The sequence below is a fragment of the Salmo trutta genome, chromosome 37 (genome assembly GCF_901001165.1).
Source record: "Salmo trutta chromosome 37, fSalTru1.1, whole genome shotgun sequence".
NCBI lineage: Eukaryota > Metazoa > Chordata > Actinopteri > Salmoniformes > Salmonidae > Salmo > Salmo trutta.
Genome location: NC_042993.1, coordinates 7534496 through 7550153, shown reverse-complemented (window position 1 = coordinate 7550153; position 15658 = coordinate 7534496). Strand labels below are relative to the sequence as shown.

General features: G+C 42.1%; 1 long non-coding RNA gene and 1 pseudogene across 1 annotated transcript; both read right to left on the bottom strand.

Annotated features, from left to right (window-relative positions):
* Nucleotides 1–3586: 3586 nt before the first annotated feature.
* LOC115177169 (uncharacterized) lies at nucleotides 3587–4270 on the bottom strand. The gene is made up of 2 exons (XR_003872363.1): nucleotides 4070–4270; nucleotides 3587–3960 (listed from the first exon to the last, which is right to left on the bottom strand). It is a non-coding gene; the product is annotated as an uncharacterized LOC115177169 (long non-coding RNA).
* Nucleotides 4271–8064: 3794 nt separating this feature from the next.
* The window catches only part of LOC115176447 (myosin-10-like), a 58081-nt pseudogene continuing 50487 nt past the window's right edge, over nucleotides 8065–15658 (bottom strand).

The following is a 15658-nucleotide window of genomic DNA, read 5'->3' as shown; positions in this document are numbered from 1 at the left end:
AAAATGAAGAAAAACCCTTGAATGAGTAGGTGTGTCCAAACTTTTGACTGGTACTGATATATATATATATATATATATATACATACTTCAACTAAATATATATATACAGTTGTAGTCGGAGGTTTACATACACTTAGGTTGGAGTCACTAAAACCCATTTTTCAACCACTCCACAAATTTCTTGTTAACAAACTATAGTTTTGGCAAGTCGGTTAGGACATCTACTTTGTGCATGACACAAGTAATTTTTCCAACAATTGTTTACAGACAGATTATTTCACTTATAACTTACTGTATCACAATTCCAGTGGGTCAGAAGTTTACATACACTAAGTTGACTGTGCCTTTAAACAGCTTGGAAAATTCCAGAAAATGATGTCATGGCTTTAGAAGCTTCTGATAGGCTAATTGACATCATTTGAGTCAATTGGAGGTGTACCTGTGGATGTATTTCAAGGCCTACCTTCAAACTCAGTGCCTCTTTGCATGACATCATGGGAAAATGAAAATAAATCATAGACCTCCTCAAGTCTGGTTCATCCTTGGGAGCAATTTCCAAATGCCTACAGTTACCACATTGATCTGTACAAAAAATAGTAAGCAAATATGAACACCATGTGACCTGTCTCCTAGAGATGAACGTACTTTGGTGCGAAAAGTGCAAATCAATCTCAGAACAACAGCAAAGGACCTTGTGACGATGCTGAAGGAAACAGGTACAAAAGTATCTATAGTAAAACGAGTCCTATATCGACATAACCTAAAGGTCGCTCAGCAAGGAAGAAGCCACTGCTCCAAAACCGTCATAAAAAAGCCAGACTACGGTTTGCAACTGCACATGGGGACAAAGATCGTACTTTTTGGAGAAATGTCCTCTGGTCTGATGAAACAAAAATAGAACTGTTTGGCCATAATGACCATCGTTATGTTTGGAGGAAAAAGGGGGACGCTTGCAAGCCGAAGAACACCATCCCAACCATGAAGCATGGGGGTGGCAACATCATGTTGTGGGGTGCTTTGCTGCAGGAGGGACTGGTGCACTTCACAAAATAGATGGCGTCATGAGGGAGGAAAATTATGTAGATATATTGAAGCAACATCTCAAGACATCAGTCAGGAAGATAAAGCTTGGTCGCAAATGGGTCTTCCAAATGGACAATGACCCCAAGCATACTTCCAAAATTGTGGAAAATGGCTTAAGGACAACAAAGTCAAGGTATTGGAGTGGCCATCACAAAGCCCTGACCTCAATCCCATAGACAATTTGAGGGCAGAACTGAAAAAGTGTGTGCGAGCAAGGAGGCCTACAAACCTGACTCAGTTACACCAGCTCTGTCAGGAGGAATTCACCCAACTTATTGTGGGAAGCTTGTGGAAGGCTACCCGAAACGTTTTACCCAAGTTAAACAATTTAAAGGCAATGCTACCAAATACTAATTGAGTGTATGTAAACTTCTGACCCAGTGGGAATTTTATTGCAAAAAAATAAAATGTGAAATAAATCATTCCCTTCTATTATTCTGACATTTCACATTCTTAAAATAAAGTCGTGATCCTAACTGCCATTAGGTACCGAGATGAGATCCTCAGACCCCTTGTGAGACCATATGATGGTGCGGTTGGCCCTGGGTTCCTCCTAATGCAAGACAATGCTAGACCTCATGTGGCTGGAGTGTGTCAGCAGTTCCTGCAAGAGGAAGGCATTGATGCTATGGACTGGCCCGCCCGTTCCCCAGACCTGAATCCAATTGAGCACATCTGGGACATCATGTCTCGCTCCATCCACCAACGCCACATTGCACCACAGACTGTCCAAGAGTTGGCGGATGCTTTAGTCCAGGTCTGGGAGGAGATCCCTCAGGAGACCATCCGCCACCTCATCAGGAGCATGCCCAGGCGTTGTAGGGAGGTCATACAGGCACGTGGAGGCCACACACACTACTGAGCCTCATTTTGACTTGTTTTAAGGACATTACATCAAAGTTGGATCAGCCTGTAGTGTGGTTTTCCACTTTAATTTTGAGTGTGACTCCAAATCCAGACCTCCATGGGTTGATAAATTGGATTGCCATTGATTATTTTTGTGTGATTTTGTTGTCAGCACATTCAACTATGTAAAGAAAAAATAATTTATTAAGATTATTTCATTCATTCAGATCTAGGATGTGTTATTTTAGTGTTCCCTTTATTTTTTTGAGCAGTATATATACATATATATATATATATATATATATACACAGTTGAAGTCAGAGTCAAATACATTTTAACTCAGTTTTTCACAATTCCTGACATTAAATCCTAGGAAAAATTCCCTGTCTTAGGTCAGTCAGGCTACCTCTGGCGAGCACATGGAGGGCTGTGCGGCCCCCCAAAGAAATGCCACCCCACACCATGACTGACCCACCGCCAAACCGGTCATGCTGGAGGATGTTGCAGGCAGCAGAAAGTTCTCCACGGCGTCTCCAGACTCTGTCACGTCTGTCACATGTGCTCAGTGTGAACCTGCTTTCATCTGTGAAGAGCACAGGGCGCCAGTGGCGAATTTGCCAATCTTAGTGTCTTCTGGCAAATGCCAAACGTCCTGCACGGTGTTGGGCTGTAAGCACAACCCCCACCTGTGGACATCGGGCCCTCATACCACCCTCATGGAGTCTGTTTCTGACCGTTTGAGCAGACACATGCACATTTGTGGCCTGCTGGAGGTCATTTTGCAGGGCTCTGGCAGTGCTCCTCCTGCTCCTCCTTGCACAAAGGCGGAGGTAGCGGTCCTGCTGCTGGGTTGTTGCCCTCCTACGGCCTCCTCCACGTCTCCTGATGTACTGGCCTGTCTCCTGGTAGCGCCTCCATGCTCTGGACACTACGCTGACAGACACAGCAAACCTTCTTGCCACAGCTCGCATTGATGTGCCATCCTGGATGAGCTGCACTACCTGAGCCACTTGTGTGGGTTGTAGACTCCGTCTCATGCTACCACTAAAGTGAAAGCACCGCCAGCATTCAAAAGTGACCAAAACATCAGCCAGGAAGCATAGGAACTGAGAAGTGGTCTGTGGTCACCACCTGCAGAACCACTCCTTTATTGGGGGTGTCTTGCTAATTGCCTATAAATTCCACCTGTTGTCTATTCCATTTGCACAACAGCATGTGAATATTTATTGTCAATCAGTGTTGCTTCCTAAGTGGACAGTTTGATTTCACAGAAGTGTGATTGACTTGGAGTTACATTGTGTTGTTTATGTGTTCCCTTTATTTTTTTGAGCAGTAATATATATATATATATATATATATATATATATACATATATATACATATACATATATATATATGTGTATGTATGTATGTATATATATATATATATGTATATATATGTATGTATGTATATATATATATATGTATGTATATATATTAGCAAATGCTAAATGAAAGCAAAAAGGAGCAATTAGGGTTAAGTGCCTTGCTCAAGGGCACATCAACAGATATATCATCTCGTAGGCTCGGGGATTCGCACCAGCGACCTTCCAGTTAGTGACCCAATGCTCTTAACTGCTAGGCTACCTGCCATCATGCAAAGATGAAAAACACATTCTTTAAAATAACTCCTTTAATCAAGTTATAAGCGTGCAGCACATAAAAGCTATTCAATTAAATAATTGTCACAATTTTCTCATCACACAACCCATCCAATAACATCCATATCAGTGAGAGGGGGGTTTGGTTTGTGTATCATCTTTCTGCTGTTTGAAATGGCACAGGAAGACTGTCCACACCAGCGTGATGCCACCCACAAACACTGTACGAGCAACTGGGGGAACCAGGGAGAAATTCAATGTGAGTGAGTGAGTGAGTGAGTGAAAGAGAGAGGGAGAGAGAGAGAGAGAGGGAGAGAGAATCGGTGTGTGTGTGCATATAATGTATTGTTATTGTTTCTACTTGCATTGTTGACCAGTAGACCACTCCAGTCTGTCATACACAACAAAAGAGAGGGAGACAGAGAGACCATTAATGTGGTTGTGGTGACCTAGACTTTCCTCTCTTCCTTCAGCAACTAATTCATGCTCTGCATCCTTACCTTGTATGAAGTCCAGAATTTCTCCCTCCAGTTTTCCAATGGGTCCTCTTTGTTTTCTAATACACTAAGACCTTAAAAAGAGTAACTAACATTATAGAACAATGTTTAAGTCTTACACATTGAAAGTTATATCACACCAACAGATACACACACACACATGCACGCACGTGTAGCACTTGGGATGTGCGAAACTTACTCCTCAGCCACACACACACACACACACACACACACACACACACACACACACACACACACACACACACACACACAGCAACCAGTTGATCCAGCACTACCTTCCCTGACACCCTTTTGGCCCCTCCCCCTGGCAACATCCTCTCCAGCCCCTTCAGCCAATGGTAGTTGAAATTGGCATGGAAACAGAACCCAACAAAGGCCACTTGAGCAGTCTGGGACCAGTCAATATCAGCCCATGGTGTGACACTTTTAGTACCAGTGGAAACATTGGTTCCCTCCATGTTAAGCTTGGCCCCCTCTGAGTCATGGATGGTGAGTGTTCCCTTGTCTGTGTTTAATCCACCACTCTGTTTCCCTCCAAGCATGCTTTGCTGTATGAGGTCTGCAGATGCGAACAGGGTTGTGTATCCGACCACGTTGCTGATGTAGGGGTGGGCGTTAAACAAGGCCCAGGCTCGACTCATGGTTACTGGTGAATTCAGGGGAGAAACAAAGTGTTCACATTATGGAATAAGAAAGAAAACATTCCTAATGACTAATGAATTATATTTCACTTACTTATAGGCTATTAGCATCACAAGCTAGATTCACTGATCATTTTATTTTGGATAAAAGTGGACTATTGATTTCGTGACACCATATTTTCTAAGGTCCCACCCAATCCTCAAAGCCAGTGGGCTATGATAGATAAATTAAACAAAATAACCTTGTTGTTTTGCCTTGTCAAATTGAGCTGTGACTCCTTGCTTTAGGCAAAGAGAGAGACAACTTACCTTACAACTTAGCTGTCTCGTCCACCGCTTGGAACACAGCAGTGGCAGAGGCACAAGATTCACACTGCTTGCTTCTGGAGGACAAGGAAGGGTGGGGTCAATGGAATTCTCAGCCAATAAGAGGCAGGTTCTCAGAGGTCAGAGAGGTCTGCTTGGCTGGTCAAAGTTCTGTCAGAGGGAGTGTGATAAGGCTTTACCTAGTAGCCTTCTTTTGCAATGAAAGCATGTGAGAAAAGCACAGATGGGGAAGGCAGGAGGGAGAGTGAATGGATACATGGAGGAAAAGAGCTAGAGGGATACAGAGTGTAGTGTTTAGAACATGAATTAGACAGATCTGATGAATAGCAGGAGTTATCATACTGGTACAATACCACCAATCAACCTAAATACAGTATTACTACAGTGCTACTACCACTATGGTTCTAAAGTAGCCTACTGTACTAGCCTATTAAATGCAGGCCCACTACATTTGACTGATGCTCTCAAATTGTGTGTGTTTATAACTGACTTTGGTGGGAGAATGGTATTACGTTTCTCAACACACTCCCATTCATTGCCACAGCCATGTGTATGTGGCTACTTGCTGCAAAACTACCAATAGTGTCAACAAAGATCCCCACTCCTACTCTTTTCTGCTGGGAAAAGGGTTATGGGTGATGCCACTTACCAAAGTAATGGTCCACAGTATAAGGCAGCAAATCTATACCAACAATATGCTGTTTCTCAAAGGCAGAGTAGACCCTGGTCTCACGCATGTGGCTGCACTAAAAATAGATGCCACTCCTGAAACCACACTTCCCTCCTTTGGTTACCAGTGGTAAGTTTGATTTACAATGATAAACACAGTGTATATATTTAAAGGAATAGTTCACCCCAAACTCCCAATTACATGGAATAAGATGGTGGCAATCATTTCCGCTCCCACTTTGGGATGGAGGCCTATAGATTTTCCTATTTGAAATAACACACACACACACACACACACACACACACTACCCGTTATTCAGTTGAGGATAGTCTATTCATTTGCTGTGCTGCCATAGATATGTAAAATAGAGTGCTAGGACAGACCTCTGCAGAACCTAAAGGGCAGTGTGCCATTAGCAACCACCTCAGCTCTGAGCTCAGAAAATGTGATAATGAACGGCTTGTTAAGTACCTCAAATGGTGCGTTTGTGTCTTTCAGTAGTTAACAAGCTGCCTTTAGTGTTCCTCACAATGGAGATGTGCGCCTACGCTTCTACAAGCAGTTGACTTCTCAGATAATTGCCCTCTTTCTTGTCTCTGTCTCTCATCCCTCACTTCCCCAACCACTCTTAATTTGTCAGGCTGCTCTCAGAGCAGGGGACTGATGTGTGACATTCAGCATTGACTCATTGAGACACATACACACACACAGACACACAATCAACCATGAAACCCCACCTCTTTCTCCATCTGTACCTCAACCTGTCTTTCTGACACATCACTGGAGTCAGTCTGCAGAGCTAGAGATAGCTACAGCAGTGCCAAGGTGAGTTTTCTTTGTATTGTTCTATATTGTCGAATAATATTTGTTTAATAAGTGATTTTGATGGTCCGGCTTGTTGGAGCATGATGCTGGCATCCCTAATGTTATGGGTTTGATTCTTGCATGGACCGTTATTCTGTCTGCTAAATGACCATTATTTAATCATTCCAACTTGGGACAGTATCTTCCCTGAAAATAGGACCAATTATTAGAGGGTTTTGGTTATTGTTTTAAACCAGTGTAATATCTGAACGATTATGGGATACCCTAATATGTTACAGGAGTGCCCAGACCACTTGTGTGGGTTTTGTTTCTGTAGGTCCTGTTGGTTCAGTTTAAGACTTAGTGAAGTTGTACTTTCACAATTGTGGCAACAGATTTCATGTCTCATGCAGGTTGACATTTTTTGTTGTTGTTGCATTCTGGTTGTCACGCCCTGACCGTAGAGAGCCTTTTTATTTCTCTATTTGGCTAGGTCAGGGTGTGATTTGGGTGGGCATTCTAGATTATTGTATTTCTATGTTGGCCTGATATGGTTCCCAATCAGAGGCAGCTGTCTTTCATTGTCTCTGATTGGGGATCATATTTAAGCAGCCTTTTCCCACTGGGTTTTTGTGGGATCTTGTTTTTGTTAGGTATCTGTGTAGCCTGCAGAACTTTACGTTCGTTTTTTTTTTGTGTTTTGACGGTGTTCATTTTTAATGAAGGAAAAATGTTCGCCTACCACGCTGCACCTTGGTCTCATCCTTCAGACAAACGTAACACTGGTGTTCCACTGAAAATGTGAAACTGAATAATTCTAACTTAGACATTGTGGATAGGCCTTCAAGATTACACTATGAGTTTCCCACATTTCAATGGTTCTGTTACATGTCATATCTGCTGTCACTTCTAGTGGTATATGCTCCTATATGGTTGGAAGCTCACAAGAAATGTCATTGGACTTCAGAAACTCATATTTTACCTTATCCCCCTCTCCTAATGTTGATACTTCTGTTACCCCTCCCACCTCATCCTTCTCTCTCACCACATCCCCAATTAATACCCCAGACCTGTTACTCCTCTCTCTTCCCTTCTCCTCCTTCCAGCCATGCGTCCATCCAACTCTGTGACCTTTGAACCCAGGGTGGAGCGAGGTGTTCCCTGGGGTCGCGACCTCTTTACCTTTGTGACATCAGCAGCAGGCCACATGATGCGGACACTCCAGAGACCAAGGAAGAACAGGCCGTCCAAACGTCAAGTCAACCACCGGCGCTTCCTCCACAACATGATCCAGAGGTGTGTGTGTACCGTATGTGTTTCTGGTGAGAGTGAGTGCCATTATAAGATGCCTTAAACTGAAATGTTATACTGCCGCTTCTCTCAAACAGGAAGTTTGCAGAGATAGAGGCAGCCAATCACCAGCTTGTGTCTGTCCTCTTCTCAACGGAGGAAGCAAATAGCGACACACCTTCCCCATCACGACAGCCAATAACCACTGACCAATCTAACAGCACCTCTAAAGAAGGTATTCTCTCTTTAATTATCCAGGTAACTTGATGCATAAATTAAGCAAACTGGGCTCCTATGATGTTTATACTTATCTTCACCTTTTGTCCTTTCTCCTCCCTCTGAATGAACCACCATGTTGACTCAGACTCCCCTCCAGCTCCTGTAAGTGCAGAAGCAGACCTTTGCCTTTGTTCACATGAAACTGAAGCCCTTGCAACAGAACAGAAAGACCCTGGAGACCAATGGAGGAGACTCAACCCCAAACATCTCCAAATGGACCAGTCCAACAGCAACACTCCAAGTAAAGGAACATACCAAACGACTCATAAACAGTGGGGCAGAACAGAAAATCAAACTGACTATAGATCATCCATAACATCAGAGAAAACCATTGTCTTAGAACAAGAGGAGGAACACTTTCACACAGAACCCTTCAGTTGTGATGTCACTTCAGAGGAGAGCCTTTATAGCTGGATAGACAGCATTAGAGAGAAATATGAAACACAACTCAGACGCGACTCAAATTCAAATATCATGGCCCCAACTCAAAACCAGAGGGCTCTACCTCTAAACTTGGATACTTCAACTTTCAACCCAACACCCCTCTCGCCCGGACTCTCCCCTCTGTCCCTAGATTCCTGTGACTTTGGGGTCACAACGGTCGCAGACAACTCCGCTTGCTTCCAGTCCCAAAACAATATGGCAGACAGTGACACAGTGGAGAGCCAGAGAATGGACATGTTGATGCTGTGGGACTCAGAGGTTGAACCACAGAATGATGGGGACCCTCCGGCCCATCTAGAGACCATCTGGGGGTATCCTGGTGAAGAGAGGAGCCTAGGTGATAAGGCGCACGTTGATGACATCACGTATCAGAACCAATCCGAAAGTTTCATAGAGAAGTTGATGCTCCACACCAGCAGCAGCAGGAGTGACGGTAGATCTGAGATGGAGCGGATTGACTGTGATGGAGGGCAGTATGAATACGGATCTGGATACGGATGTTCTATAGATCCAGTAACAGCCATAAGAGACTTCATTAGTGGCCAGGGCAGCTCACAGTGTATGTTTGAGAGTGCTGTGGGAAGACAAGGTACAGACAGGCAGTTCACCTGTTTAAATATTAACCCAAACCAACTGTCCACCTCTGTAGGCTACCATTGCGACTTCCCAGACCCCAACATCCTTCAGAGGTCTTGTCCCCAACAAGATGGTACCTTCTCATTGGTGAATGATGATATGAATCAGAGTTGTATTCCCTTTGAGGGAGTGGCCAGATCCTTCCCGGCCCCAGTTCACACCCCTCATCCACATCAGGTTCTGACCCCGCCCCTGGAAGATGATTGGCTGTTCACTGATATCATGGGGGCCCATCAGTGTGAGTACTGCCCAAATTCACTGCAGTGCCACTAAAAAGGGAGAATGATACTTCACCTTATAAATGATCTATTGTGGTTTGACTGTGTTACTGTATTCACTTCTTTATGTGTGTAATGTTAACTTATTGATAAATGGTGAAATGTAATTAAATAAGTCAGTGTTAGTCTCTCCTTACATTAAATTACAGTAAACGTGTACATGTAACTGAGTGTTCACCAAACCAATAAAAAAATTGAAACACACAAAATGTCAAAACCAACAACATATATTAAAGTTCACCCCAGTCAGATATGTTTTATAATTACAGCATCATAAACAAAAAATGGCTAATAAACAACACATTTCCAAAATGTTCAATTTCCACAGAAGCCATAAAAGACAGAGAATCAACAAAATTATAACACCTTTGAAAAAGCACCGGTCTCTCTACAGAGGCACAGACACTTCAGTTCTCTGATCACATTCCAGGGGTCAGCCTTTAACCTTTAACCTCAAACCAACCTTTCTACTACTTCCCCTGACGACCAAACGTAGATAGTTTAAAATGTAGTGATCTTAATTTTCACAACTTTAAAGTGACAGTTTGCATCCAAATAACATTTAAAACATCTGCTCAGATCTTTGACAAATCAGTTAGATTTACATATAAAATCTGCATCATCTTCAGAGAGATGGGACTGACTGTGAACCACTGATACTGTCGGAGTCTGCCCTCTATTGGTGCATATGTAAAGTGCAGAATTTACCGTAACTTACAAAAAAAGTACATTTTGCCAAATAAATCACATGAAGAGGAAGAAAAAAAAGACCAAATACATGTCATCATTTTTTCTGTAATCAAATACTAATAGAACTCATTCTTAATTCAAATATCCCATGTCCTCATTAGGTTGCTAGTTCTGAAGATCTGACTGTTTCTATAGTACTGTCATGAAAACGATCAAAATGGATCTTGGCTTTGCTCTCCACTGTGTCAAGCTTGACATGAGATAATGATGGTGAACTGTAGCTTTGCTCTCCACTGTGTCAAGCTTGACATGAGATAATGATGGTGAACTGTAGCTTTGCTCTCCACTGTGTCAAGCTTGACATGAGATAATGATGGTGAACTGTAGCTTTGCTCTGATAAATGCTCTTTAAACAACCTTTTTATCGTTCAACTCTGCATGCTTTTCAACGGGAATGTCCTAGTCTTATGTGGAGGGAGATAAATACTCTTCCTTGTGCAAGAGCAGACAACCGTGAGACTATGCGGCCAATGCTATTATCAATGGAATGCACCACCATGCAAATACATAGTGTTTTACTAGACTGAGCAGCAAAACGTCTCTATGTCAAGGTGTCCTGTGTCTGTAAGAACAGTATGTGGACAGGACATTTACTCCCTGTACAGACTTCTGCTGTCAGGCAGAGAGGTTCTGGGGCTGAGAGGAGTTCAAATATAAACAATATACATGAACAAAAAGGCTTTGCACTTGTTAAACTTCATGAATGGTGAATGTTGTTGGAGATTAAAGGGGGCGGGGCATGTATACTCTAAAACCATATCTTCTAACTGGGTAGAAATCTCCCTGTCTGTCACTTAATGAAAAGACAGCATTTTGGAAGATTCAAGCCCTTATGTCTTCCGCAAAAACACTATTATGATATCAGGGGAGGGAAGCCTAGAGCGCTGCTGTTCTAGAATGATCTATACAGAAATTCTGGGTAGAAACAGGGTTTTCTTGGTGCTTCATAGGACAGATCTGAAGACAATGAACTCAACGGAAGTTGCTGGAAACAGTCCTCCACTTTCCTTTGTTATTCCAGAGGGTAGTTCCATTGATTACAGTGGAAATTCCTCCAACACCAGTCTCCGCCATACTAATCTACTTGAATCTATTCTACTACGTATACAATAAGTCCCTTTTCTCATCCATACGCCCACCATTTGGTTAAACACAAAAGCTTTGTTCCATAAATATATTACACAATGAATGAATAAAAAAAGAATAATATTACAATGTACAATATGTCTGTTTGCTAAAAACAAAAGATATGGATGCTTATGATATGTTGAGAATGACTAGCAGTCTCGAAACACCAACATTACGTCCTCAATTTTCACATTTGTCTGTTCTGTGTAAGAGATTCCAGTGTCCTGCTCCACAGGTGAGTTCTGATGTAGTGTTGGTTACTGTCTTAAATGTCTGTCATCTCTCTGTCCAATAGATTTCCAGTGCATTCCCTACTAACCAAGACCTCCAAACGTCCCTAACATCCTGAAACACTGTAAAATACAACAACCAATACCCCATCCAGGAATTATTCAACAACACAAGTCAACATAGATAAACAGATGTTGTTAACCACAATCTACCTAGTAATTGTGATTCTGTTCTTAACCTCTCTCTATTGCCATGGTTACAGTATGTGTGAGGCCCTGCCTTCCTTTCCATCAGTGCCAGTGATACCATACCAGTATGTCATCTACCAATGATATGTCTGAACAGACTGGAAACAATACAAAAAACCAGCGGCAATAAATAATGGAGGATTTTGCTCATATTCAGACTGATATAAATGACATAGATTCAACTGCCTGTACTTTATAAGAAGCGATATGTTAAAGACTTAAAGAAGCTATCTACCTACTGTATCTATCTACAGTAACTACCTATCTGTCTCAATCCAAAAAGGTCAATGAATGTCTAGATAACCCAGATCAGAGCACAGCACCGAAGACAGACTGCATGGAGTTTGTTTTGCAATAGTGTTTGATGCAACTGCAATAACATGTTTGGTTGTCATCGCTTCTCATGACAAAAGATGGCAACATTTCATCATCTTATGACAAGCATAAGATGGATGGATAAGGTCTACGATGATGCCGGTGATTATACCCTAGCCAGTTTCACCAGTATGTGTGATGACGGAGTGAAATATCATCAGTCTTTTATAAAAACCTGACGCTGGCTTCATTCTTCGTTGTGCATACAACAGCAAGGTTGATTATCAGTTTTCATTTTTTCTCTCTCACTTAACCCTCTTCCCTGATTGATATTTTACCCATATATGACCTAATTCAAACTACAAACAAATTAGTAATATATCCTAAAATACTTCACAGACATTCTGTGATGTTTTTTAAAATACGTTTTAAAATAATAATTTGGCCTTAAATTGAAATTCAAGTGAGAGAGAGAAAGATGAACAATTCATGGGAGCTTCTCCCAGGCTTGTTAAAAGACAGAAGAGCATATCAGCTGTCTTTCACACTTGCAGTCAATGAGCGATTGCCTTTTCCAAGACACACACTGACAGAGGGACTACATACATAGAAACATTTATCAGTCCCCTGTGTGTGTTTCTCTAGTCTTGCAAAATGTCTTCCCAAACATGCAGATTGTCATTAACCCTTTGAGGAGTGGAACATTATTCGGAGTGTTTTATTCCAGGATTCTACAGCATTCTAGACTAGAATGCTAAACACAGGGCGGAATATTGTCAGAGTTCCTCAAAGGGTTAAACACGGCTTTACATTGATAGTGGCCAGTAGCCATCTTATTTCTGCCATTTGAAGGGTAATACAGTATCATAATAATAGAACATGACTATGTTGATATAATTCACTTTCCCTCAGATTTCTGGGAGATGAAGTTTCCCCCAGTGAGATTACAGTCCATATTCTTGCTCACAAATCATCAACGAATCCTCTTCCCCCCTTAAATTGTGCGTGTGTGTGTGAGAGAGAGAGAGTGTGTGTGTATGCTCTCTGTTCTAGTTTGGACTGCAGAGGAAATAGTTTAAAGAAGTGCAGGATCAGTAAGTCAGTCTATGTGAGGGTGTATTTTTATGTACACAGGGGCGAAAATCTGGTATCAACTTTGGAGGGGACAATTACATGAAATTTTCTCAAGAGCAATTCCTGAGGGGGACACCAAAAGTAGTGCTGTAACACATAGCCTACATTGTAATATGGTAAATGTATATTGAGGAACCAAAGAAATAAGGTGTTTGCCGTACTCCTAACTACCGGTACCCAAAACTACACAACTAATCACAACAGCAATACCATTGCCTTTAACAAATCTTAGTTCAGTCACCAGTTTACGTTGAGAGTGGGGGTATCCATGGCATTTTCCAATTATGTTCCTATTTTACAAGTCAAAAAAATGGAGAACCTTTCATAATGTTGCCAAACAAAGACTCAACAAACTTACCTGAGACTCCCTGTCTCTGCCAGTCTGTCCCTGCATATCTGTCCCCAACTCTGCTGTCTGTGTGCCATCTGTTGCCTGCTCTGCCTAATGACATCATTGTGAAACATTTCCATTAGAATTTCATTTCTTTCTTATGAACATTTTATCAACTAGTCTTTGAGATATTAGGCTACTAGGGTTCTTACTATGCGTTTTGGTGTATTGAAAAATACTCTGATGTCCGTCTTTTATTTTTCTGCCATTTTTCTACCTGGCTGGCTGGCTACACACACACACAGTGTGTAGGTTATTTACAGTAGGCTTCTATCATCTTCAATCATTTTATTTGGGCTTCGATCTAAAAGGTAGCTAGCAAATGTGAAACGGATTAAAATGACAAGAGTTGACAGCTGTATGAGTTCACCATTTACACAACATATGCTGCAACCTTTTTTGTAATTTTAATAGTTTGTTTCATATTGGCTGGCTTCCAACAATAGCTGAATTTGCAAAGCTAGCGAGCACCAATTCAGTTTCAGTGGTGTTTGCTATAATCTTTGCTACCCGGGTTAAATAAAGGTGAAATAAAATAAATAAATAAAAGTTCCCGTGCGACAATTTAGCTTTTGCAACGAGACCATTAAATATATTTAAGACAATGGTAGAAGAGAGTGTAGTTCTGTTCAGTTTGGATTTCAGTTTATCGCTAACCTTATCACAGGGACTTTGAAGCACTAACTTACATCATCTGCGTGCTGATCTTGGAATAAATTGACGATAGCAAAGATTCCATCTTTGACGACGCCACATAAATGGAATAGGTACTAGCTAGCTTAATAGTTCATATTTGCGCGCTAGCTCTGCATATTCAGCTAGTGTGTGTGCGCGATTGACTGGATTAACCTCACGTCAGTTACGTGCCATAGATACGACCTCTCTGTTACCTAGCAAGCTAAGGAACTGGCAGTGGATCAAACCATTGTGAGGCAAAGGGTGGGGGGGTTGCAATCTTTTGAAACTTAAAAACGCGCTATTAAGTGTCTATAATCAGCACAATTGCTTTCATTGCGTATTATTAATATTATTTAAATTACATAGTTATGTTTCAGTGATATATTGGGGGGGACAAATCATATTTTTCCCAGGATGGGGGGGTCGTGTCCCCCCCGGGATTTCCGCCCCTGTATGTACATAGACATGTATGCAGGCCTATGTGTACATATACATGTATGCAGACCTATGTGTACATATACATGTATGCAGGCCTATGTGTACATATACATGTATGCAGACCTATGTGTACATATACATGTATGCAGACCTATGTGTACATACACATGAATGCAGGCCTATGTGTCTGTGTGAGTATGTATCTGTATGTATGCGTGTGTGTGAGTGAGTGAGTGTTTGTGTGTGTGTTACTCAGTGTCGTTGAGGCTGTATGGTGGGGGGGGTCCCAGACTGTTGTTTTCAGAGGGGGGGGTGGGGGTACCGGGGCCAGTTCCGGGGCCAGTACCAGAAGAAGGGGTCGGGGACGGGGGGGGCTCCTCCGAGTCAGAGTTCTCACACGACAGATCATCCACCAACGCCCTGCGACCTGAACGCATCCCAAGGGGCATCGGAGCACGCCTGGCGGGAGAGAGGTGGTAGAGAGGGTCATGGAGATGGAGAGGAGATAAAGGGAGGGTTTTTCATACAGTGCATTCGGAAAGTATTCAGATCCCTTGACTTTTTCCACATTTTGTTACGTTACAGCCTTATTCTAAAAATGGATTAAACCAATTTTTCCCTCATCAATCGACACACAATACCCCATAATGACATAGCAAAAACAGGTTTTTATACATTTAAAACTTTTATACAAAAATGTAGAACTGAAATGTCACATTTACATAAGTATTCAGTCCCTTTACTCAGAGCTTTGTTTTCATCACAGATCTCTCTGTACTGTACATCTTTCCCTCGATCCTGACTAGTCTCTCAGTCCCTGCTGCTGAACATTTTCCCCACAGCATGATGCTGCCACCACCATGCTTCACCGTAGGGATGGTGCCAGGTT